The 25,870-nt window shown below is 40.8% G+C and overlaps 1 protein-coding gene across 2 annotated transcripts in view; it reads right to left on the reverse strand.

Annotated features, from left to right (window-relative positions):
* LYPD6 (LY6/PLAUR domain containing 6) overlaps positions 1 to 25,194 on the reverse strand; it is an 85,601-nt gene extending 60,407 nt beyond the window's left edge. The window contains exon 1 of one of the 2 annotated variants that reach the window (XM_089520048.1): positions 25,111 to 25,194. The gene's annotated coding sequence lies outside the window, so the exon portion shown is untranslated. Of the gene's footprint in view, positions 1 to 16,281; positions 16,309 to 25,110 lie in introns of those variants that run through there. The other variant, XM_089520049.1, reaches the window with a different exon arrangement.
* Between the last annotated feature and the right edge of the window lie 676 nt (positions 25,195 to 25,870).

Consider the following 25,870-nt stretch of genomic DNA (forward strand, 5'->3'; position numbering starts at 1 on the left):
AATGTTCCAATTTTTATCAGTGCATCCACTAAAATCTGCAGAAATGCACATTATCACAACAATGGCTTGTCTGTTTCCTTCTCATGCATTCAGATAACTGCTCATTTTCAGCAGAAGGAGGATAAATAGGTGCAATAGATGTGAATTTGTGCAGGAAAGTGAAGACAATTTAATGTCAATGTGAATTCGCACCGTACACCTATGTGTAAACTAGTGGTCTGGATACTGGACCAGGACTTTGGGAGACCAGGGTCTGAATCCCCACTCAGCCATGGAAATCCATTGGGTGACCCTGGGCAAGTTACATTCTCTCAGCCTCAGAGAAAGGCAAAGGCCAAAGCCCTTCTGAAGAAATTTGCCAAGAAAAATGCATGATAGGTTCACTTTAGGATCATCATAAGGTGGGCCCTTGGTAGCCACTGGGTTTTGGTTCTAGGACCCTCTGTGGATACCAAAATCCATGGATGTTCAAGTCCCATTATATACAGTGGTGTAGTAAAATGGTGTCCCTTATATAAAACAGCAAAATCAAGTTTTGATTTTTGGAAATGTGTGTATGTGTGAATATTTTCAGATGATAGTTAGTTGAATGGATGCAGAATCCATGCATATAAAGGGTCAATTGTAATAGCCTGAGGTGGGCAAAAATGTGGCAAATTGCCCCATGATGGGGAATCAAAAGCACAGGAGGAACATGTGGGTCCAGATGCAGACTTTGGCGGGTTATAGACCGCCGCTTTGAGGCGGTCTGCCGCCGCCGCCGTTTGCTCCGTAAGGGAGCCGCCGCAGCCACACCGTGCGGCTCCCTTGCGGAGCAAAAAAGAAGCTCCAAAATGGAGCTTCTTTAAGCGGCGCCTCTATGACGTCATGAGGTGCCAGGGGCGGACTCGCAACGTCATAGACGCCGCGACACGTGCAGACGCACAGCGTCCGATACGTAAACATGGCGGCCCCCATGTGGAAGGGACGCTGCCATGTTGTACGTATGGAATACGTACTAGGGTTAGGGGGGTGCGGAAGCACCACCCCTTCCTAACCCTAATACGTATTCCATACGTAATTTTTGGCGGTTTGTAACCCGCCTATAGGTCATACTTTTCTCATCCACAATCTAAACTGTTACTTAAAATTTGGAATAAAATCCTATGTATGTTTATTAGGAAGTAAGTCCCAGTGAACTTGTAGGGCTTTCCATGAGAATAAACACTTCTCAACGTGAGTACTTTCAACATAGAAACCTTCTAACCCAATGCATAAGGCCAGGGCCAATTCAGAGTTGACATTGCAGCTCCAATTAGATTTAGGTACTCTTCTAATCAGTTCTGTGCATGAGACACAATGCAGCTCTGTTCATTTTTCTTACCGTTGTCTCCAGTACTAAAAAGCATAATGCAAACGACCCATTAAAAGTAAAGAAAATGCACTCTCACTACATAGCAAATACACAACTGTCACTGAAAGAGCCACTGTTACAAAACAGCACCAGAAGAAAAAGATACAAGCATCCAAAATGGTTAAAAGCAATACCTTTGAAGAAGCAGCAATCTGTTTGTTTTTTTTAAAAAATGCAATAACACCTTTTCTAGGGAATAGCATGACAAATTAATTCTAGAAGCCACAATTCATATTCTTTATGTAAAAATCTAGAGCTGTAGTAACCAGATGTTTTGCAGAAAGCTTAGGGGGGGGGGGGGACAAGATTTTGAATTCCAGCTTCCCGAATTCTCTAGTCATTTACAGAGAAAGTGGAAATATAAGAGTTGTGAACCAAAAAGTAAATTCTCTAAACAGTAGCTTTGTAGGTCTACTGTGCACAAAGTAATCTTCTTGTAGTAAAGTCCCAATCCGCCATTCCATTCGAAAACCCATGTACACAATAGAAATACTTCAGCTATATTGCTTACTGGCCTTTCTAGTTACAGCCCACAGTCTGGTATGGGAACCTTATCCCTTTGAACTTCTTAACAAATTAGACCACAGCGTTCAAGGTGTCAGGGATTAATTACAAGATGGATTTCAGACCTGTTGTTCAAAGGCTGGTCATGTTCACTTCTGCTGCAGCATAAAAGAGAAATTTGGGCAACCAAATATCTGAATGTGTTTGTGCAATACAATAGATCTTTAGGGGCCCTCTAAATATTTTTAATTAAAAAATAAAACAGCAAATTAAAATGAAAGTAGCCAGAAGAATGTTAGTCTTCTCAGAAAAAATCAGTTTATAAATGAACTCCAATATTTACATGTGGAAATAGTTTTTTTAAAAAAATCATATAGAGTTAAGCTTTGAAACCAGCCATGTATCATTTTTTCCTACAAGAGAGCAAAAACTGTCCCAAGCAAGCTACTGATTTGTACCTTAAGCTACCTTTTGTTACAACCATGAACCACAATGCCAAGAATAACATGTTCCAGTTATCATCAGATTGTCCCCATTTTGGATAAACTTGAATGTATTTGGATGAGGGCACTGGAATTCATTGGAGTCTGTGACCAGAATCTTCTTCATGACATACACAGGTGTTACATTGTGTTATGCAGGCAAAGTGCATTTACTGGCCACTGCTCAGAGAACATTTGTATATAAACAATGAGAACAAACAGAAGTCCACGTGCAGAACAGATGTCAATGTGTATCAGGTGGAGTGTGCACAATTCTCTGTTCAGTCGCAACAGGCTGCTGCTATTCTATACCAGGCCCTAAGGCCCACTGTGGAATGTGCAAAGTTCCTCTGCAGACCATATACCAAAGCACACTGCAATTACACACCTGGGTATCAGCCATGTACATTTACCAGTAATCCACATATGCTGCACTACAGTGATATCTAGTATAGGAACTGTGTAGCACAAGAACGTAACTCCTCTGGTGATGGTGAAGAGTCTTTATTGACAAATTATACTGTGGCAATAAAGGACCTCAGCCTGAATAGTACACTATACAAGAACTGTATTTTATTTTGCTTTTATTCCACTCTGTGTTTTCTGGCTCTGATTCTATACATACAAACAATCTGTGGGGCATGGGGCATTTTTTTGCACCCTCAATATGCTGAAATTCTTTTTGGGGGTCAGAAAACACACAACTCACAAAACACAAGTTCGCTTATCTTCATGCATGCAGGTTAACAGTGTATCCTACCCATGTTTACCCAAAAGTATGTCTCATTTAGTTCATTGGGTTTTCTTTCCTATTGTGTAGTTATGAAAGTATAATCAAGAGTTATACATTTGCAACTTTCGTAGTCACAATCCCTATATATCTCCTCATTTAAGGAATACATAGGGACTGTGAAAGTCCCCCAATTTCCATGTACTGATCAGCAGCTGCTGCAATTGATGGGGCTCTTTCCTCCTGTTGATCAGGAGAGCAACTGGCTGTTGGTCCCACCCCACCTCCCTTGTGCAAGCAGGGAATTGCAACAAGGACCCTGTTTCAGTCTGTAGCAATGAAGATCATGAGATGGGCAAGATCCAGTGGCTTCCCAAGAGACAAGGGAACAGACCCCCATCAATGACAGTGGCTGTTGATGGATAAATGGGATTGTGTAGGTGAGACTTGAATTCATATATTTCTAGATAACGACTGTGGTTACATAGCAATGTAGTGCAAAGAGGATTCCGGCCAATGCTTTTAGTCTGTCCTAAGGAGCTCACAGCATGGTACCTAAAATTCCAGCACCACCCCAGACAGACAGATACTTTATCCTGATACCACTAAAGGAGATTAGACTGAGGGGCAGTAATTGCCCAAGGTTACCCAATGAGATTCATGGCTGAGCAGGGATTTGATCTGGGCTCACAATAAGATTGTTGCTTTTAGAGACCACAATATAGCAAAGAAAAAAGAGGGTGGGGGGAAATGATACCAAAAACTCTAACACAAGTATTGAGAATTTTCCCACTAGACATCAGAAGAAGAAGACATAAAATTGTGTCTCACACTTCACAAAATCCAGATTTTCCATTTGCCTTTACTTTAATAATTAAAGGCTACTCTTCAAAATAGGAAGAAAAGTGTCATTTGCCCTTTAAATGAAAGAGGACAATTTTTGTATCTTCAAGGAAACAGTTGTAATTCATACAGTAATTATCTAATTTATGACCCGTTGAGGTTTACCATAAAGATATATCTATTAGAAAGCTCCTGTTCATTTTCTGAAGAGTCGCTTAAGGCACTGAAGTAAAGACATGCAGGCCAGAGAAAAAGCTTGCCACTGCTATATTGCCCACATACACACACACTCATGTCCCATCATGTCACATTTATTCTAAACATGTTTGGTTATCTGAAGATGGCTACCACTGGCTGCTGTTCTCAAAATTAATTCCCATTTGCTCTATGAGCAGACCCATAATTTTCAAATGAAATTGCTTACGAAAACAATCCTACAGTTTGAGAGGCAAGCAGAGCAATGACTTATCAGCAGCCATTAACTGCCCCCACTACCAGAGGACTTCTTTGTGGCAAAGTAGGGTCTGGGAAAACTGGGGGTGAATACATTTTGGAAGGAGTCATGCTCATTCCAAATATCATTCTCCGGGCAAGATTTTAGTCACACAAATCATGTACTATAGCAACATCTGGGTATGATAATCTACAGAATTATGATGGTGGATAACAGATTAATGAGGATTTTAACTGCTGTTACAACATTAATCTAAATATTCAAATTTAATATTAAAGTCAGTCTTTAATATTGTTATTATACAAGAACATCAAATTTCCATTGACTACAAGATCTATGAGATCTATTTTCATTTTTTTATTCATTTTTTTCCTATTTGAAGATAGCAAAAACAGGTCAGGATGCAACAATCGGTGGGCCAGGTGTATTTACAATTTTCCTTGTACAAAACTAAGACATGTATACTTTTGATGTAACTAAAGCACTAAAATAAGTTTGTTTGGTATTCCAGGTAGACAATAAATGGCCTGTTACAGACTGCCAAAATAAAGCTGCTTCGAGTCTCTTTGGAGGTATGCTGTTTAAATGATGCATGCATCCTAAGAATCCGGAAGCTGCATCAAAAGCTGCACTCTGGTGCTTAGGAATGGAGTGTGGCTTTGGCGCGACCTCCGGACTCTTAGGACCCATGCATCATTTAAATAGCATACCTCCAAAGAGACCCGAAGCAGCTTTATTTTGGCAGTCTGTAACAGGCCAATATTTCACTTTCCTCCAAAGTTTCCTTTTCCGCTCCAAAGAGAAAAGATTCACAGAGAAAAGAAAAAGAAAAAACTTTTCGCCTGCCATCAACATTTCTGGAAGTTTTACACCTCTGTTCTTCAAGGGAAAAAAAAGTTTGTTTCTTAAATGGAAAAAGGCTTCAGAAAAATATATCAAGCTAATTATTTTATAATGGCCACCTACTACTCAATAATAAAGATTAATAGTCCCTCTTCAACTCAAAAAGGGCCCAATGGCATTAATTATTTGTAAATGGGTTTCATTTCCATATAGCCTGGAGCTGAGTTGCTATCTTGCCATTTACATGAGGTCATATCCCATTCTGGGCCAGTTTCAGCAGTGTAAACCAAAATCATAATGATCTTTGTGCTCCAACTGAGGGAGTTTGATCCAAGTGTTACCCTTGAAGTCAATGCCAGTACAAAAACAGTCTGATATGAGCAAAAGTGCCCAGATTAGCAGCTTTCCAATGACACCTGCAAAGCATATAAATTCAACATTGCTTTCTCTATAATACAACTATTATTGCAGTGTAACAATTTAAGGCTTGAAACAGAAAGACAACAAAACAGTTCTACTAATAATGGAACAAATACTGTAACTCCAGGAGGGTATCATGCAATCCCGGAGATGATGTTGGCCTGCAACTCCCAGCATGTCTCACCATTGGCTGTGCTGGCTATGGTTGCTAGGAGTTACAGTCCAGCAATGTCTGTAACGCTGCATAATTCCCACCTCTGCCCATATGGAAATGGCCTATATGACTTATAGTTAGAAGATACAACCTCATCTAAAATAAAGGCAGAGTAAATTAAAATGGGAGGCAGTGGCTGATGTGGTTGAGATGCTGACTCTGTTAATTACAAGATCAGCAGATTGGCAGTTCGAGGCCCAGGTGCCGCATGATGGAATGAGCTCCCATCACTAGTCCCAGATTCTGTCAACCTAGCAGTTCAAAAGCATGCAAATGCCAGTACTGCAGATAAATAGGTACCACTTCAGTGGGAAGGTAAACAGTGTTCTGTGCAATCATGCTGGCCACATAATCACAGAGTAGTCTCTGACAACGCTGGCTCTTCAGCTTAGTAATGGAGATGAGCACCGTCCCCTATGGTTGGACATGACTTGACAACTTTGTCAACAGGGGATACCTTTACCTTTAAATTAAAATAGCCCTTTGAATCATAAGATGGAATGCAAGCTGCCAAATCTTAAAATTCTACCTGGAATTTTGTGAGCCCAAGCTTTGCCTGGGCTCACAACACTAACCCCATTTCACATGCCATTACCAGCTCCAGTACCTGGAGGTTCTTATTGCATTCCAGGTAGCCTGGGTCAACATTATGAAATCAAGGCAGTATTATACAGGTATATGCTTTCCCTAACAACAGCTATCCACAAACATACAAGGACTATGACACCTGATCTAGGCCATGTCCTCACTGTCAGGGAAACCCAGCTTATCATTGGGGCTTTCAGATTGACGGGGAGGATGAGCCATCTGCACAACCAGTTCCCACAATGGGTCAATACCGACAATACTGTCAACACAATCATCCCTCCTGTCCTGGCCTCAGTCCCATTAAAATGCAGTATGAGCAGCTACACAGCTGTTGCAGACCCATTTTCCCCTCTTCCCTAATGCATGCATGCAAACACATATCCGTATTGCTTGTCCCCACACTAGAGCACACTGGTTCTCTTGATAGCCAGTGATACTGATTTCTAAATAACTGTGTTCAAGAACAAGATTTTCACTCTCTTATGTCTCATCCCAATGGCTTTATGCCAAGATCCTGACTTAATACAAGTTAGGTCACCATCAAGTAGGAATAAATGAGTGTGAAATGGCTGCCATGTACTCTTGGATTGGTTTTAAAATGAAAGAAATTGGGGGGAAAATGAGCTAAATTAATATGGGATGTGGAGAGGAGAAAATTACAGCAAATCATTGTGTTGATGGCCTTTTAGGAACAAAATGTGTCACAAAGCCCCCAAATTTACATATACTTGCTTGGGACACCCACAGGCCTGTACAGGAAAAACAAAAACCCAGAAGAGTCATTAACAAAGTATCTTGGATTCTTCTGAAGGATTTTAAAAGCAGGAGGGGTGTATGTTGCACACTTGCACCACTCTGGTGCAAATGACTGGTGTTAAGAGACTGTTGCAAGAGGCACAACTCTAGTGCTTCACCAAGAAAGGAAGGGTCTTGGACTCAAGTCACCTGCATCTTACCTCAGAATAACACATTCTTGGGCATACTGTCAGCCCTTCATATCCACTGATTTTTTAATCCACCAATTCAACTATTCATGTCTTGAAAATATTAGATAGATAGATAGATAGATAGATAGATAGATAGATGATAGATAGATAGCTATTCCAAAAGCAAACCTTGATTTTGCTATTTTATATAAGGAACACTATTTTACTATACCATTGAATTTAATGGGACTTGAACAGCCATGGATTTTGGTATCCACAGGGGATCCTGAATACTCTAGTGGATACCAAGGACCCACTGTATTAATAATAGCTATCTTTCCAAGCTTTTGCAGGGCCACAAACATCTTCCCACCCTCTTGCAGTTCTCCTTTAATGGTGGATAGCCATCTCTGTCCCACCATAAATCCTGCCAGCCAGTAAATAAGTGGGTTAGGCTTCCTCTGCTCATTTCTATTACATATTAATAGCATTTTATATATTAATAACATTTTAAAGCATGCGCTACTCTGGTACAAACAACACAGGGGTTAGTATCAAATGCAAGCAACCAAATGAAGTGGCTGAAAATAAATTAAGTTTCTGATTAAGCTCTGTTTGGGTCAATATGCTCTGCAACATGTTACTCTTGGTGACAGCTGAAGAACTGCACAGGTTGCCAATGAGCTACCAAGGTTAATTCAATTTCTTGCTATTGTCACTTAAATATGACTTGAGACATCCCATACTACTAGCCAATCCATGCCTTATAGCCAGCATGGATTGGCTGGTAGTAGACTGGGAACTCTTGGGAACTGAGACAGGAATTCTTGGGAAGTCCCTCCTGGCTAACATTAGGCTTCTGAACCTTGAAGTTATTGTGCCTGGTGCAGTCCAGGGAGTTTCTTTGTTGTTGTTTTATAGCACTTAAGGAAGTTCATGTATTTTTAAATGATTGTTAAGTACTTTATACTATTAACCCACATTCCAGTATTAGATGATGGACAGAATATAAAACTCAGTAGAAAAACAAAGAACAAGTTAAGATGCCTAAATATGTCAAAAGACATGGAACATAACAGTTGATCCTCCCAGAGATGATACAAAGGAGAGAAACCAGCATAACAAGATGGTCCCAACCTATTAAGATTATGCCGGCAAAGGGAATTCAGAATAAAGAACACTTCACAAAATAAAGTTTTTCTTCTCTTGCCTGACCAGCAAGAAAAAAGCATTTTGTTATATTAGGTTTCTTTCTCTTTCTCGTAAGTGATCTCCCTTTGCTCACTTTAAAGATAACACTAGAATCAAGGAGGACTTTGATGCTTACAAGTATGCACAGCTTTCATCTTCAAATTCTATAACCCAGTACAGGTCCTACATAGGTCTAGATGAAGGGACGAGTATCTGAATAGTTTCACTGACAAAGCAGGCAAGTTGCACAATCAATTTGTAATACAGACCAAGAATGTTTCTTTCTTTCTATTCCCTCCAGCAAATTCAAACCACCCACTCCTTTTCTTACCTCAAACAGCTGCTATGGGTATCACCTAGGGAACAACTGTCCGTATAGCAACCTGAAACTGTCCTAATTTGTCACTGCTCTAAATTGTCCAATAATTTTGGCTCAGTGGATTGTTCAATGTGTTAATTAGCACAAAGATTACTTGCAGAGTACTGTAATTATATACAATCAAAGTAAGCTCAGTCGAGTTCAGTAAAATAAGTACAGGGCCTGCCTAAATATCTTGAAGTCACCAGATCCTTTTCGGTTCTCGTAAGATAAGATAAGAAGCCCTAGTTAATACCTGGATAGGAGACCGCCAACAAATACCAGGTGCTGTAGCCTGTATTTCAGAGGAAGGAACTGGCAAAAACCACCTCTGAGTATTCCTTGCCTAAGAAAACTCTATGAAATGCATGGGGTCTCCATACGTTGACAGGCAACTTGAAGGCACATACATGCACAAGGTAAGCGCTTCCTACTTTGTACTTCTGAAATATAAACTCCTTTGGATAAAACTTAAGGAGTTCTTCCCTGGAAACAGGCAGTATGGTTTTGTCTGCCGATTATATTAATACAGTTTTAGTTCAAGCAATTATTTGGCAGGATGGAATAAATTTCCACTAATGGCTAACATTCCAGTAGCTCTGAAACACACTCATCTGATTCTAAGTGTTTGCCACATGAAAGGGAATGACATATGTAAACTTGCTAAACACAATGAAAGCTTTATTTTGCACCCGTGCCAAGGATTTTAACAATAGCACTAAGAATGTGCTTGAATTAGAACAATTATGGTTCACATCTAATTAACTCTTCATTTTGTGATTGTAAAAAAAAATCTAACTTAGCCATATTTAAAAGCTCCCTATAGTTTTTAAAGATAAAAATATGAAAACCTACACATTTGCAGTATCTAAGAAAGAATGCTTTAACAACAGGGACGCAAACAGTGACACTCTTTTTAGTAAAGAAATGAACTCCCGATACAAAAAACACCCACCTAACTATACTAATTAACTCCGGCTCATTAAGTCACACAGCTTCAGGCAGCTCCCATTCATTTGTCTTTGCGATGAACACTCTTTCAAAATGTAGTTAACATTTGAATATTAAATATAAAAATAATATGAGAAAGCCATACCATCTCCTATATCATTTTACCGCTTGCTCTACAAATTCTAGACATATTCTAATTTTCAGTAATTTATAGGTCTAAATCTAACTGCCAGTCCCAACTAAAGTAGAACTATTGAAGCAATGGAATCAACAAAACGGTTGACTTACCATCAAGCAATTGACTGAACAGATCTACTTTAGTTGCGATGGACAACCGGATTTAAGCCAATGGGATCTGAACTGAAACCAATTTTACTCTGGTCTCCTCCTCATTATTTTGGTCTGTAAATAAATGCTTGTTATTAAGCATCATTGTCCATTTGTCTATAAAGTAGCACGAGTTCTAGGAGTGATATACATGGTTAGTGAGATCAAAGAGTTAGCCTTAATGAAAAGAACTATACATAGGCTGGATTAAACAGATGATTCTCCTCTAAAACCTTTTGTCTGCATTTCAGGTTTTACCCATTAAAAATTAATGAAAAAGTAACAGGAAAAGCACACTGGAAGGGGGGGAAATCACTATATAAATTTGATGCCGAAAAATAAATGTTGAAACCAAAAAGGAACTTCTGTGTGCAACGTAATATATTTCAAACTCTACTTTTTCCCAACTCAGTTCACTTTAGAGTTGGTTCTGAAAGTTAGGGAATGCTTTGGAAAAATACGGCACAAGAAACAGGAAAATTGCCAACCTGCTACAGTCAGCCCTTCATTTCCAAGGATTCTTTATCCACAGATTCAACCATACATGGCTTTAAAATATTCAGTCTGTGTATATACAGTTGGTCCTTCACATATGTGGCTTTGACTTTTGCAGATTTGATTATCTGCAGTTTTGATTAATATGTTCTTTGTAGGAATCTCTAGGTCCTCCAGCACAACTCTGCCAGTAATTGACCATAGAGTTCTGCTGGATAACCTAGAAGTGCCTAGAGAAAACACTTCTCTAGGCATCTGTGGGTCCACCAGCATGATGCTGTCTTCTAACGTCTGAAAGATGTTGACCATAGAGTTGCACTGGTGGACCTAGAGATTCCCAGAGAGGTGTTCTCTCAGATAAAAAGAATAGTGTTTTTTTATTTGTGGTTTTTCCACATTCACCCTTAATCCCAGAGAATGTGGACAGACCACTGTATCTAAAAAGCAAACCTTGATTTTGCATTTTATATAAGGATACCATTTTACTATGCCACTGTAGACAATAGGGCTTGAGCATCCATAGATTTTGGTGTCCACAGGGGCTCCAGGAACCAAACTCCAGTGGATACCAAGGGTGCACTGTATATGTGTTTGGAAGCACACATGTATCTTTATCCATTGATTGAACTATTCACGTCTTGAAATATTCAATCTATATATATTTTCTAAAAAGGAAACCTTGATTTTGCATTTTATGTAAGGGACATCATTTTACTTTGCCATTGTAGATAATGGGACTTGAGTATCGACAGATTTTGGTAACCATGGGGGTCCTGGAAGCAAATCCTTGGGGTTAGCACGACCCCAGTGTATACGCATGCAGAAGCCTATAAGAAGCTTTTTGAGTCCTAGGCATACATCAGCACTCAATATAAAATTTAGAAACCCAATGGGACATTCCACAGGATGAGGCATAAGATCTCCAGTTTCTTTGCAATGTCAAAGAATCATGAAGAATCTTGATATGGAAAGGTGAAGTGCAATCTGATGGCACACCTGTTTCTATGACTCGCAGGCATGTGTCTCCATGACTATAGCTGTTGTGATTTACCACATTCTCATTCCAATCAGAACTCCCCCACTCCAAACAGTGGCCAGCTGTTCCAAAAAATGCCTGTACTGGAGAGGGGGGAAACATTGGCCGGTATGCATAGTTCAGCATGAGTGATATCTGGAGGTAAACACTGTTCCAATCAATGGCTTGCTGCTATTGATTGGGAAGTGCGAGAGAGAAAACATCATATATTTCTAGTTTCTGGCAACACCGTTGATAGAAGGAGGGAGAGTGTACCAACAAAGCTATCATCCAGAAGACTGCACTTGGCAGCACACGTGCAGGACTTTCAACTCCCACTCAATCTGGAGAGGAAGGGTGTCAGATATTTTTCTACAAGAGTTGTGAGTTGTGACTTTTGTTTTTCTTAGATACCCCTTTTTGCACACACACCATCATTCTGGTTCCAAATTTAACTCCTGTAAGCCCAATACCACTTTACAAAGGAGTTATTGTATGTTTCTCATTTATGTAGCCATAAAACAGAGCTGTTAAATGTATCCTAAAAGTTTTCATCAGAATGGATTCTGAGAAGAAGTGTGTAGCATACACAATTCAAGCACTTCGAATCATTCTGCATCGTTACACTGTAAGATTCTGGGATTCCTGCCAAAAAGTAAGTCAGAGGAAATCTTAAAGCTACAGCAAGTTAATAGTAAGAAATCCCAGTATTGTTAAAGTCAGCATCTAAGACAAAACAGGATTTTATTGAGCATTATACAATATACTAGGGTTCCTTAGTAGGGTGGGGGCGGGACCCAAGTTTCAATACTAAGTTGTTTTGTAGTCATGTAAATGAAATAAAAATCGCAGGCAACTAAAGGCCAGTTATTACCTTGAACTATGCAGATTCATACATTTCAGCGTCAAGAAGTTGATTTTTAAAATGCAGATTAAAGGATTAATTTGGAAAAAAATTGGCTTCAATTAGCTTTTTAAAAGTTGTTCTTTCAAGCTACAGTAATCAAATACATTATTTACAAAAGGTCAATTTCTCTTTGAAATGGGTTATTGATGACCATCTGTGCTTCCTCAATGTAAAAATCTATAACTTTACATAACTATTCAAGCTCAGAACTTGGAAAACTAACTTTGTAAACCACAATTCTCAAAATTCTCCAGACAGCACAGAGATACTGGGTGGGGAATTTTGAGAACTACAAATTTAAAAAAAGTATGTTTCCTCCACTACTTTCAAACTTCACGTATGTCCACAGTGGCATAACCACTAACTATATACTGTGGGACAAAAGAATGACTCATGCATATGTAACATCATTCACTGGTAAAAGTAAGCAGGTTGCAGTAATACCACTATTTGGATGGGCAAGCCTCAGGTAAGTGAATATTATGAATGAACACTGAAGTCAGTGACTGAGAAGTATCTTTGCAATAATATATCATCTGGGCCTGACCATCCATTTAAGATCTATTTTGGAGATCTCTCACCACTAATGACTTGTCTACACTGGCCAGAATACTCCAGACTGCTCCCGGATTATTCTGGCCCCGGAGCTGTCCCGGATCCCCCTGTTACCTCTGCACACTGGAGTGACACCAGGTAGTTATCTACAAATACCTCCCTGCAGTGTGCTCTCAATTTTCCTGCAAAATCTGGAACAAAAAGTGAGTTTTTAAAATCCAATTTAGCCAAGGATGGTTGGACACAACATGATAACATTGTTAAAGGGGAAACCTTTACCTTTACCTTTACCTTTACCTTTACCTTTAGGGTGGATTTGGTGTAGAACTGGCCCTCCCTCGTATTTTTATTTATTTATTTATTTATTTCCATTTCATTTCTGTCTCCCAGAAAGGGATCCAAAGCAGCGCACAGATAAAATCGTTTAAAAACTTTACGATAAAAAATTTAAAACAGTTGAAACCATCTAGCTAAAAACAGTATAAAATTACCAATCTAGGGCATGTTACAGACCGCCCTCAAGCGGCCATTCTCCCGCTGCCACCATTAGCTGCGGCATGAAGCCCCAGCGGCCAGACCGCGAGGCTTCCGGCCGCAGCAAAAAAGGAGCGCTGAAATGGCGCTCCTTTTTGGCCTCCGGAAGTGGCGCCGTGAGGCGCAAGGCACACACTCACAGCGTCACTTCCACCATGCCACATCTGGACGCACAGTGTCCACAACGTAAAAATGGCAGCGCCCATGTGGATGGGTGCTGCCATTTAGGACGCACTCCGCGCGTGTTAGGAACAGGGCCAGTTAGGAAGGGACAACCCTTCCTAACCCTAGCACGTCCCTTCCTAACCCTACGACGCGCAGAGCGCGTCCTAAATGGCAGTCTGTAGCCCGCCTAGTATCACTGTTTCATGCATTTTGGATGTAATTGTACTTTGCTATATGACCAACATGGTTACCCCTAGATATGTATGAGGCGGGGGGGGGGGGGGGGGGAGAGAGAGAGTGACTATAAAATTATAGAAAACATACAAATCTTAAAAGCATAACTGAAGCACACACCCCGTATAAAAGCCTCCCTGCCACAATTATATATTAAAAGAAGTCCACACTTGAATCAGGGATTTAGCCCTACATCATGTAGACAGGTATGTTGAGGGTGGGGAAAACCAGTGTAATTGGCCCATGTAGATATGTCCTAAGTGAGGTTAGAGTAGTGGGAACATCATTCTAACAAATCCACTCTGAGCCAGCACTACCAATAATGTTAGATTAGTTCTTTCCTTGTTCTGCTTAAGGCAGGCCATACGTTTGTCACTGCTCTTAGCTTCTGAATGGTTTTAATTCTGCACTTTCTTTTTAAAAAGTCTTTTCCTCCATTGTAATTTGTTTACAGTAATATTTATGATATTATTTATATTTAACTTTTCTGTTATGTTTGGTGCCTGAGGGGTGATGACAGGCAGTTAATAAATATTTTTACAAATAATTAAAAAATCAAAATACAGAAAGTAATACTTTAATTGGGCCACAGCTGGCAAATTGTGAGCATGCCATGCCTTCTCCATAATTATTGCTTTTATGATAATGAACACCCTGGTCCCCAGCAACAGAATTTTCCCATTCCAAAAAGTAGACAATTGTTCCTAAAATTTATATACAAAAATGTATATCCTGTAAAGGGAATCACTAGCTTATATGCACAGACGGATGTAAGTAAAACCAAACACTGTTTTAGTAAATGATTTCATGCAACTAACATGGGGAGGGGGCAAGTAAATTATGTATTTCTAGTTTCTAGCAACATTGCTTTTGGATGATGGCAGGGAGTGTATTGTAGAGCTAGAACTTGTCTATGGCCCCGCACTTCCTGAGCTTGCAAATAGCAAATAGAAATTGGAGCACAAATGTTTTGCATGTATGTCTATCTTGTTTCCAGTTCCTCTTCTGTTGGGCCTGAAAGCATATTACTTGTTCACTGCTCTATTTTCTTTCAGCTGCTAGCCAAGACAACTGTTTATTTTTACTGTTGTTTTTTTTTTAATATACCCTTGGGGACATCATAAGAACAGTGTCACACAAACTATGCCTTAGGCTAAATAGCAAAGGCTATAAAATATAAATGCATTTTAGTAGGAAGACACATTTCTAAACTACCCTTAAGCCATTCTGCTTAACAAGAAACAAAAAAGATTACCATAGCTTAAGACTCCAGCCCCTTTCTTTAAAAAAAATAATACAGAAATGCTCTGAAAATTCGGTTCACTTGATGACTACAGTGAGCCTTGTATTTTTATTTTAGTGCAGTTCTCAGATTAAATAGATATATGTTACAATATACAAGACCAAATTTATTCTTGGTTAATTAGTTTACACTGATACCACAAATATTTGTGATGTACCACTTTCAGTATAAAAAGTGGTGTGCTTGCTTTTGGTGTTGTAGAACATATGAACTAGAAGCAAACCCAAGGTGATCAAGAGATCTACATGATGGGGGAAAAAGAACTCAAAAAGAGAATGTGCAAGTTGATATGCAGTTAACTGTATGTAAATGTTGATACACTACTAAAAAGGCAACTTAGCTCTCCATTGACAAAAAGCATGTGCAATAATGTATGCATAAGAAATGATGGTGCTCTATAAAATGCCAATGTATGAAAAAGGATAAATGTCTTCAAAAATAAACAAACAAATAATTAAAGGGGTATGAGAGCCAGCATGGTGTAGTGGTTTAAGTGTTGGACTATGACTCTGGAGAACAGAGTTCAATTCCCAGCTCGGACATGAGATACACCAGGTGACCTTGAGCAAACCACATTCTCTCAGCCTCAGGGAAAGGCAATGGCAAACCTCCTCTGAACAACTCTTGCCAAGAAAACTCTATGATAGGTTCACCTTAGGGTCGCCAAAAGTCAGAAATGAAGAATCACAGCAACAACAGCAACAGTGAACATATTTCTTGCTGACATACTTCCCTAAGATAATATACTTTGCCAAAGCCTTATAACCTACAACTAACCGATATTAAATTTCTTGTGCTTTTATTAATTAAATGCATGAAAGCTAATGGTTATACAGTTAGTGAAATTACCTTGATTTCCAGAGATTCCCACTCCTTTCATCGGAACAGAATGTTAAGCAATGCTCATGTATCCTCCAGCTAGAATAACAAAAATGCCTACACCTCCTAGTAAGTGTGGGAGTGAAGATATGTGTCACAACTCTGTGAATGCAGGCTTTTAATTTGTCTTGGCAAACCGCTCAAGCAATATCTAAATATGAGACTCCCATGAGACATGATAATGGTGCTACCACAGTTCCCGTTGATGTCAGTAGTGGCGCCATTGTAGTACATCACAAGTTCTGCTCATTCCATGGATGAGGCCAGTGCAGAAGAAAGTCAGAAGGAAACAGCAACCTAACCACTGTAGTGTGGTTTCAACTGCATCATTAAAAAGCCACAACCCACAGGGTGAAGTAACATCCAATTGTTTCATTACACACACATCTCTAGTTAATAGTTGTTGATGTAATGATGTCCACAGACTCAACGGCTGTTGTGTAGGCATGGAACTACTATGGAAGCCTGTACAAGCTTTACTATTCACCTCTAGAATTTCTAACAAGACTGCAATGCTAAACTATAGTTTAGAATTACATGTAGAGCGTGAGAGTTGTGTGCTCCTTTCCCTCCATCATCACAAAGAAAAGAAAAGAGAGGGTTTTCCCCATTTTCCTTAAGCCTCAGTTTAATGTTATATCCACATTCTAATCTAAACCATCATGAACCAATCAATCATTTATTACAGCAAGTAGCCAGCATAGAGCCATCATGAACTATAATTTATTGAATTAAAAAAGTTTAATAAAACATGAGTTTTGACTTGTTTCAGTAAGCTATAATTATAATTAGTCATTTCTATCCAATATGTCTCCAACTGAATTTAGTTCATGCATCTGATGATGTTCACAAAACTGTGTGGCACAGGTTTCTTTTTAAGGCACCAAAAGACTTCTTTTGCTGCAATTTAGGGGCTATTCAGACTACCTTTTGTACCGAATTGTAACCCGGATTAAAAATTGGAAGTTCCCATTGGCACTGGTTTAAACATATCAAAATTAGGGTCTTGCAAATCCAGGGCAAATCCCCTTAGAGCGTTTTTTCCAAAAGTGGATTATTTCCCATGTCTTTTAGGAAAACCCGTTTCTTCTCTGCTGCCGGCAAATGTGAACTTGGCCCTGGTCATGATCAGGTCAAATTCAGGGGAGGGATTTAGGTCAGAGGGAGGGCAGAGGGCGGAACATGCCTCTCCTCTCGCAGGCAGCTTTCTCTCTCTCTCTCTTTTTGTAATTTTATTTTTGACAGATTATGCGAATGCTTGTTCTACAGGTTGATACATATTGATAGAATATGTCTGCTTGTGCTACATTTCCCTTTCGTTTGCTTGCTGCCGGCACAGCACCTCACTTTGCAAGTGGCATTTTTTTTAAAAAAATTTTTTGTGGGGGGTGTGTGACAGAATATGTGAATGTTTGAGTTTCCTTTTACATTTGTCAAATTGATACAATGTGTGAATGCTTCTGCTACATATGTGTATGTAAGGCATTCTGGGGTGGCAATCGGAGGGAAAACAAAGAGGATGCAGAGATGGCATACTGAGGTGAGGTATTATTATTATCACTATTATTATTGTGACAGATTGTGCACATGCTTTGGGCTGGAAGGGAAGGGATGAAGATGGCATCGGGGGCAGGCAAGGGCTTCGGATGTGGCATTGGGCTTGAAGGGATGGGAAGAGGTTCCATAGAGGAGGAAATGCTGGGCTGGAAGCGAAGGGGAAGCTAGAGGCTGGCATTCAGAGGGAGGGCTGTGGAAACCCATGACTTTGGGGGAGTCACACTCTCTCAGCCTCAAGGGAAAGGCAATGGCAAATCTCCTCGGAACCAATCTTGCCAAGAAAACGCCAGGATGGGGTCGTTTTACAGTTGCCATAATCTGTAATGACCGAAATACACACAGCACACACACACACACCTGGATGTTTTTAAATTTGACAAGTTGACAGAATATGCGCACACTGCCGCCAGTTTTTTTTAAAAAGGAGGGGGGAAAGAACCATTTTCGTTGGCCAATGATTGTAGGATATGTCACCTTTGACGAAAGCGGAAGTGAATTTGATTGACAACAAAGGAGGGTCCATTTTAAAGCGGTACTGCAAATGTGAACTTCAGAGGTGCAAATTGCATTGATCAAGGTAAAGGGTAGTGAGAACTTCTACCCGGGGGGATTCGGTATGGGGGCAACCGAATCTGCCCAGTTCTATCCAGTGCAAATGGGCGAGTTAGAATGGGGCCTTAGACTAACATAACTAGTCCTCTGGAAACTGTCACACTTTGGAAAACACAGCAAGCTCTAGTTAATTTAGGACAAAAACAAGAATTTCCAGACTTCTCCATATATTCACTCTGGAAGAGGAAAGTGTGGCAATCCATTCTCACAAATCATCTGTTTTAGATAAGTTATATCTAAGTGACTGTGTTGAAACATGGCAACATTAAATCACAATTTAAGAAATGTTATGTTCACTAACCATATGAACCACAGTTGAAGGTTTACAACATAACCCAAAAACGGAAGGAATCTAAACTGGAAAGGGAAGTTTCTCATCTCATAATCATCACAGTACTGGAGAGTGGACAAGTCAATTATTTAGCATGTAAATTAGACCCATACCTACGATAGTGGGATAATGCATAGGATTTTAAATATATTGGACTGTATCCTATATTGCCTTTTACTTAATATAATTTTATGTAGACTTATCTAATTAGCAGAGGTGCTAAGAAACCCTATTAGTGAATTGTAAAGATGCCTATCAGGAGAATGAGAAGATGATGCATATCAGTGTATGATGCACACATCAGGCACTTTGCCAGTGCTACTGCATAGTAACATAACAGCACTCTTCTAATGGATAAAAAAGCTGACATTTTCTAACTCCTGCATATGGACTCCATTTACAAAGACATAACTGCTATACAGGATTTCAGCCCTCACCTTACTGTTGCATATATTAATATTAAACTTTTCCTATCATTGGGGCAGTATAGACCGCCCCAAATGGGCGGCCTGCAGCTGATTCTTTTTGTGCTGGATTGGGGCCAGGGCAACCTTACCAGCAGCCCTTGTGGCCCCAATCCAGCATTTTTCCAGGTCAAAGAGACACGGCAAACTGCCGCTTCTCTTTGGCCTTGAAAAAGGGTGCCCTTGCGCCTTAGGTGGCCACTGCACCCCAGCGCTAAAGAGGAGAAAGGGGTGGGCCCTTTTTCCTCAGGATCGTTCCCATGGTTGTGCAGTTGCCGCAGGAATGATCCACTCCCAAAAGGAGCGCCATTCTGGAGCTCGTTGTGGCGACACCGCCAGGCCGCCATAAGCTGCCTGGGGCAGCACACAGATGTCACACACGCGCCACGCTGTTTGGACATGGCACACATGTGACATCATTGATGTGCACCATGTATGGATGGCACCATGTAAAGAGGGCGCCGTCCATACATATTAGGGTTCCAGAGCATGTGGTTGCTGTGTGCTCTGCAACTGTAATTTCGGTGCCAACGTGGCACTTTCGGCCCATCCATACCGGGCCATAAATTCGGCAGATATGCCTCTTTTTTGTTATAGATTACATTTGTTGGACTAGGATGTATGATGGCAGCATTACCTAAACTAATTTGTGTGCACATAGACAAGCACACACATTCATGTTTATTTTACAACTTCTTGGTTCAATTCCATATCAGTTTCAACATAGGGGTGATACTGTCGTTTAATGAAACTGTATCAGCAGTGCATAATTAATGTGTAAAAATCTGCCTTATTGGTCTTTTTACCTTAAAAGGACTTAGAAATCTTGCAAACCATAGTTCCAGACGCATATCCACTATGCACCTAGTTTACCAAGGGAATAATTGCAGTTATGCAATTTTACATGAGTAATTGGTTAGACAAATTCAATACTCACACAGTTATGCTTACATACACAAATTGCACAATTATTTTTCTCCTTACAGGTTAAACATTTAATTACTAAAGACGTGCATGTAAACTGATCTTACAACTGTATAGTTCTCACTTGTGCAAGACACAGCCTTGTGACTGTAGCACTGAAGTGGGGATGGGGTAGCTCTCTACCTGTTGCTGAACTGTGATTTCCATCATTCCTCACCATTAGCTGTGCTGGCTAGAAGTGATAGGAGTTGCAGCCTGGCAATAGATGGAGATTCACATCCTTCCCACTTCTTCTGCAATATTCCCAATTTATACCACAAACAGTGTAATTTGTGGACCAAGATGCAAAGATCTTACATGAAATCACATTTCTTACCCTCTTTTTAAATGTATGCAACAATCCCTTTTGATTTCAGTTATGTGGAACAAAAATAAACTTTGGGTTGTATCCAACAGCAATGTATTAGAAAGGCAAGACACTTGATTTATGTCAGTCCTTTTGGAGTCCTTCATAGTTCACCACAGTGTTTCAGAGTGCCTCCCCCTCCCAATTCATGAGCAGCTTTTTAGGGATCAAGACCAACTGCAGTGAGGGAGAGTCAGTTCAGTCAAAAGGAGATGTCTAAGTTAGCAGTAGGGGAAGGACCTCCTTGCTAAAACACAGCCACCAGTAGATACAATCTCTAGCACAAGGGTGGACAAAGTGCTGCCCACAGACTGCTTGCAGCTCCTAAGTGCCATTTTGTGGTCCCCAGAGGGTCAATCAAAATTGCAAAATAATATTTTTGCTTCAAAATGCCCCAAATAATAACTACATTCCAATGATTGTCCAAAGTGTTTTCAGTGGCAATCCAATCTGAGAAACTCAGTGGTAATCACTTCTAAGTAGGTATGCTCTAGATATGCACATACTTAACATTCTCATTGAGACAAAACTCAAACTGGATCAGTTCTGCTGGGGATCATGGCCTATACTGGGTAATTCTTTGTTTCTGCATATGCTGTTGTGTGTTTTCAAGTCGTTTTGGACTTATGGTGACCCTAAGGCAGACCTATCATGGGGTTTTCTTGGCAGGATTTGTTCAGAGGAGGTTGGTCATTGCCTTCCTCTAAGACTCACAGAGTGTGACTTGCCCAAGGTCATCCAGTGGGTTTCATGGCCAAGCAGGGACTCAAACCTTGGTCTCTAGAATTGTAGTCCAACACTCAAACCACTATGCCACACTGGCTAGTGTCTGCACATACATGTATGCAAAAAAACAAAAAAACAAAAAAAAAACATGCTTTGTATAATATTAATTCTGTTTATGACATCTGGAAATCTTGGTCAAAATCATACAGTTTAATCCCAATTAGAATAGGTCAGTTGTTGAATGTTGAATCAGTTGTTGAATGTTGATGCAACACATTGCTGAACTCCATTAATTTTATGGAGGACCTCTAGTTCAGACTAACAATAGGATTCATGATTTTGGAAATTCGTTCTCAATTTCTGGTTAGTCCCAGTGAAGGTATAGCCAAATCCTGGATTTTGACATTGTATTTATGGACTAACAAAGCTTGCTTTGTTTGATGCTCAACTAACTGAGAGTCAACAAAAGACAAATAAGCAGTTCCAAGAACTGAATAATTTGAAATGCTGATATCAACAGTGGAGAAAAGGTAGACAAGATTCCCCGCATAGACTGCTGAATGGCTTGTGGTGGATCTGGGGTTTGTTACTCTCAGCTATCAGAACAGCAAGAGGGACTGTTGGCATCCCCATCTATAATGACATCAAGGTAGATATATATTTGTATATGCAACATACATCTAATGATATACAGCACATAACTGGGCCCACATCCTGAGCCACTGTTTTGTACCTAGTTTTTTCTCCCTAGTGCTGAGTTATGACTGTTGAATCCAGTAATAAAACAAGGCAGATCCTCCATAAGTCTAATGTCTATGTACCTGCCTTACACTATATGCTGCTACATATCTACTGTCTACTATAGACACAAATCACATATTCACTAAGCCAGACCACTTGGACTTTGAGCAAGACAGATACATATCCTTTAACTCCTTCTCTCATCACCTGACTTTGAAACAGCGTGTGTGAATCTTCTTCATGGAACAGTATACCTTGAGACGATGTCAGATAAGAAATGAGATACAGAGCTTGTCTCAATGATGTTAGATCTATAATTGTGCATTTGAACAGGCAAAGTGAGAGATGGAAAATTGGAGATCCTTTCTTTTAAAAAAATGACTGACTACATTTCCTGATGAAATCATCTTTTAATTGCTTAAAATTAATTATTACTGAAGCACATCATTCAATTTATAAGCATCTATAAACCATAATTTGAATATAAGTTTATGACTGCATCTCACTTCTTCATTTCCCATCTACACGTGTAAATGATTTAGTGTTGTTTTCATCAAGTGATGAACAGCCCAGTGTAAAAACCAATGCATCCCTCCTGATCCTAATGCCTCCAAGGCAAGTCCTGCTCTTTTTACTGAAGCTTCATCCCAAGCACATGTGCATAGGGCAGCATCCCAATTCTCCTCATATTTATTCAGGAGCTTAAGGCTACAATATCATGAATACTTATTAGAATGGCCCATTACTACCAAATCTTCAGCATGCCACTCTCTAAGAAGGAAAACAGAGACAGGGACACTACTGGAAAGGGTGCAAAGCACGGACAAGCCAGAATAGTGAATAAACATCAATTCTCACATTTTCAGGGATTTCTAAGTCAAATATATTGGGTTTTGGCTTTTTTTTTTTATTTCCTGAAAGGAAATTATGTCCCCATCAGGAACTTCAAGGAACTGCAGTAATTTCTAGAGCCACATAAAATAATTGTGCAAATTGGATTCAACTGACATCACTAGTAAGGGCTACCAGCAAATATATTTACAAAGTCTAACAGCAAAAAAAACCATTGCGGTCTATTCAGAAGCAAACCACAGTGTTCAGTGGCTTTCACTTCCGGGAAAAAAAATAATGTGCAATAAATCCTGCAGAAGACTGCAGGGCTAAAAATGCACAGTGCATGTTGCTTTCATCTTTCCTTAAATGATATACGCTTCATGGCAGGATGCCTCTCTGTCTGCCTGCTTTGGATGCGAGCCTATTCTTCAGTAAAATAGAGAATCACATGAAGCTTCCAGACTGAAATGCTTTACATTCACCTGTGGGGATGCAACCTGTGGCATTCACAGGAAAATATACATCCAAATCTTTGGAACAAGCCAGTTAGCTTGGCAAGCCCACTGAATCCCTCTGAAAGTACAGACCCAGAAGGTGACCTGTTGCATCTGTAACAGCAAAATGAGTATATTCAGTTTTGCATTCTTCACTGTCACTAAATACATTTACACTTAGCTGGCAAACTAGGTGAATCGGATTCCATGCCCTACATCGACTTCAGCTCAAATATTTCTTCCTTTTAGGGAATTCTGATGGGGGAAATCGCATTTCTCTATTTCTTTGTTGGAACACCTCTGCCCTGGCATTTAATCACAGGATCTCAGGGGTCATATGCAATACATCTGAGGGAAAAATGAAATACTGTATCTGATGGAAAATAAGTGTCATCTAATGCAGTTGGACTGCATAGGAAAGACCCCCCCCCCTTTTTTTTTTCCCCCCTTATTTCTATTTAAATATCCCAAGCTGCAAAATATGTTTTAAGGATTTCTGATCGGGTAAAAAATTATGTCTCTATTTCTTTATCGGAACATTTCTACCCTGGTATTTAATAAATACGTTGGATGGAAAAATGAAATATGTGACGGACAGTAAATGTAATCTATCTATTTATTTATTTATTATTTCATTCTTATGCTGCCTTTCTCCTCAAAAAGGGACCCAAGGTGGCTCACAAGATTTAAAAAACACTTTTAAAACATTTTTAAAAACCCTGAAATAACCTAGAAAAGCAATTAAAACAATCTAGTGCAGTCCAACTTCATAGGAAAGGCTCCCCTCTTTTCACATTTCACACTAGGCGGCCCAAGTTGTGAAATGTGCTGCAATTGCTGCCAAAGGTCTGAAAGGGGAGAGAGTCTTGGGGTAAGGATTTCTCCAAAAATAAATACATAATCTGTCAAGAGATCATGCAGACACTAGAAGTGAAGCACTGGGGCCGTGGCTGGAGGGTTGGGCTCTGGAGCGCAGGCTCAGCCATGGAGACCCATTGGGTGGCCTTGGGCATGGCACACTCTCTCAGCCTCAGAGGATGATGGCAAGGGCAAAAAAAAAAAAGACTTTTTTAAAAAAAAAAACCCTTTGAAGAAACTTGCTGAGAAAACTCCATGATAGATTTGCCATGAGTCAGAAACCACTTTGAAGGAACATCACCACCACCAAAGACAGAAAATTGGTTGCAGAACCTCAGGTAGACTTGACCCTACTAATTCATCCATTCATAATGTAAAACAATAATAATAATAATAATAATGCGGTTTCTCCCTAGTCTTTCCTCCCTTCCCAACAAGGCATAGCTGAAGTCTACCAAGGCTTCTCCCCCCCCCCCCCAACTTGGTCTCCAAGGGGCTGCAAGGTCCCTTCCTGCTGCGTGGTTTTCTCCCACTAACAGGGCTCTGATGTCTTTGGATGCCAGAAAATGGATCTGGAAGCCACGAAACTTTGGCCCCTCTAGAGAAAGCGTCCCTGTTTGGGTCCCCAGCCATTTGCCAAGCGGGGTTTTAGGGGAAGCCAAGGGCTGGGGAGATCTTGGTTGCACTAAGAGCAGAGGCAGGAGCAGAGAGAGCGCTCTGCAGCAACAGATGGAATGGGTTTTGGGGGTTGGGGGGCATCAGATGGACTCAGAGCCCCCTCCCTCTCCTGCTGCTCTTGCTTCCAGGTGGGGAGCCCCCCAGCCTTGCCCCCCATGCCCTGCCTGGACTCACCGGCTGCCTGCAGGTCCAGCCTTCCTCCTCCTCCTCCTCCTCCTCCTCCTGGGCTTCCTCCCAGGTCCATGCCAGGCGCGCACAATGCAGCGCGAGCGCCCCTCCGCCGCTCCTGGCCCTCCTCCTCCTCCTCCTCCTCCTCCTCTTCTTCAGATTCACAGACACTGCAGTCCTGGGAAGGAGGCACGCGGGCCCTCCCCCGGCGGCCAATCAGGAGGGAGGGGCAGGCTGCAAGCTGGACGGACACACACACACAGGCCCCGCCCCCTTGGCTGCTGGCCAGAAGAGACTGAGGAGCCAACAGGGTCCCCCCTTCGGCCCAAGAGAGAGAGGGAGAGCAGGGGGAAGAGAGAAGGGGAAAGGGAAGGGAGAAGAGGAAGGGGAGGGGAAGGGGGAAGGAGGAGAGGAAGAGGAAGGAAGGAGGGAAGAGGAAGGAGGAAGAGGAAGGAGGGAAGGGGAAGGAGGAGAGGAAGGAAGAGGAATGAGGGAAGGGGAAGGAGGAGAGGAGGGAAGAGGAAGAAGGGAAGGGGAAGGAGGAGAGGAAGGAAGAGGAATGAGGGAAGGGGAAGGAGGAGAGGAGGGAAGGGGAAGGAGGAGAGGAGGGAAGAGGAAGAAGGGAAGGGGAAGGAGGAGAGGAAGGAAGAGGAATGAGGGAAGGGGAAGGAGGAGAGGAGGGAAGGGGAAGGAGGAGAGGAGGGAAGAGGAAGAAGGGAAGGGGAAGGAGGAGAGGAAGGAAGAGGAATGAGGGAAGGGGAAGGAG

Source organism: Sceloporus occidentalis, unplaced genomic scaffold (assembly GCF_023333645.1).
Source record: "Sceloporus occidentalis isolate IW3139 unplaced genomic scaffold, rSceOcc1.0.p SCAF_4, whole genome shotgun sequence".
Classification (NCBI taxonomy): domain Eukaryota; kingdom Metazoa; phylum Chordata; class Lepidosauria; order Squamata; family Phrynosomatidae; genus Sceloporus; species Sceloporus occidentalis.